We start from the raw sequence: 2,038 nt of genomic DNA, 5'->3' as shown, positions 1-2,038 counted from the left end.
CTCCAAATATTCTGAAGTGGGTGTAGCCTCAACCTAACGGTAGAAATGCCAGCATGTAGTTGTTGTTTTTGTCTGCTCCTGCCTGAGATATTTCCCAATTGAATTTCATTGGTTTTATTTCCCAAAATGATGATAAACAAACCAGTAGCCCAAGGGCTCTTTTATGCAACACTGTGACTGCACTGTAGTAATGAATGCATGACGATCTGTAGGAGGTGGTCTGAGTTTGGCTGCACTGGACTGAACTCAGACATGGGTCCACACTTGTTCAGGAAGCAAGGTAAACTGTGCAGATTTTGACACCATTAGTTTCCCAGCAGAGAGGTGGTGTGGGGTTTCATGCCCAGTGTGAAAGCCACCTAATTTTGACCACCTCATTCTTGACAATAAGCAATGAGTAAAGAGTCAAATGTCCATTTTCAGCATACCTTTGCAGCTGTAGCCTCACATTCATGTTCTTTGTTAACAGAAATGGAAACTAAGCTTAGACTGCTATTTTTTTCGAAGCCCAAGTGTCCCAAGGATTGGTGTGTTGTTTATTCTGAGATACTTTTCTTTGAGCTGTAAGTAGTGGTTATTTAAGTTAACATAGCTTTCCTGTCAACTCCAACATGTTTGGCTTGTCTTCACTGACCTCTTTCATCAGCAAGGTCAAAGAAAATTGCTGCTCATTGGATGTTTCTTGCCTGATTTTTTTTTTGTTTTTCAAATGTTTTGTGTAAACTCTAAAGATCTGTGAAAATCACTATAGCCATACAATACTATGGTCACATTTTTTTCCCATTTCTGATGTTAAACATTGCAAGCTCTTGACCTGTATCTACATGAGTTTATGTCATATACTTCTGCTACATTATTGTTCGTTTGAATATTACTCTACTTATTGCAATATTGCAAAAGCTTTTGCCAGCTAATATGTAACAGCAATTACCTGCTTTCAGAAATTGCCTCCTTGTGTTTGTTAGTATTATGTGTCATAAGTCTCTTCAGGAACCATGATAATGAAGTTCATCTCATTGAGGCTGCTTTCTACTTTCCTTTTACTTTCCACTAATTGGCACTTTTTGCAGCTGGCCCTTCACCATGCTTTGAAAATCACCTCTCTCTGAAACCAGATCTCCACAAATCTCATTTGGGCAAAACACTGCGGTTCCCGTCCATCCAACTCATGCCGTCACTTCCTTGTGTTCTGTTTAATTAGCTAGTGGACACAAAATAAATAAATAAATAAATAAATAAATAAATAAATAAATAAAACATGATGGGGTCAAGCAGGACAAACAGCAAAAACACAAACTGGCCCTGAATCTGAGTTCATTTCTCTCCCTATGGGAGGTGTACCCGTCTGGCGTTTAATTTATTTTAGGCTGAAATCCTGTAATCAGAATTCATCAAGGTCCTGAAATGTTATTTACACTCTGTGGGGAAAAATGACAAATGTACACAGAGGACAGCAAGACTTTACGGGAATAGAATAATGGGTTAGGCAATTCATTTTCTGAAGCAGCTTGGAGTTAAAAGACAACAAGCTAAAATTACCCTCTACATACCAAATTAATTACAATCCTTGTTTAAATTTAGATAGTTTTACAATATTGGTGTATTATTATTTGCCAAATCTGGAACAGGCTAAAGCGAATCCACTGCAGATGCAGAAGTTAAGAGTTAGCTATGGACACTTTTAAGGACTGTAAGTGGAACTGGACGATGCTTTTGTTTAAGGATCACTACTTTATACATCTAGCATGACCCTTGAGTGAAATAAATGGAGCTATCAGTAGTTCAATTTTCACTTTAATAAGTCACACACAAACACACACACACACAAATTCTTTGGAAGACATCTATTTTATTTTGAAATCTAGGGCACATGTGATGAGCAAGAAAGCAAAATGCACAATTGATTAAAGAAATGTCAGCGGCATTGACCTTGCACGCACACACACCACACACACACACAAAGAATAGGTTCTGAGTAAAGTTTTGGGGGGAAAAAGAGACCATGTTACACCAAAATAGAGTCTATCACTACCAATAC

This window comes from Hemibagrus wyckioides, linkage group LG08, assembly GCF_019097595.1.
Source record: "Hemibagrus wyckioides isolate EC202008001 linkage group LG08, SWU_Hwy_1.0, whole genome shotgun sequence".
Classification (NCBI taxonomy): Eukaryota; Metazoa; Chordata; class Actinopteri; order Siluriformes; family Bagridae; genus Hemibagrus; species Hemibagrus wyckioides.
This window is presented reverse-complemented; position numbering follows the sequence as displayed.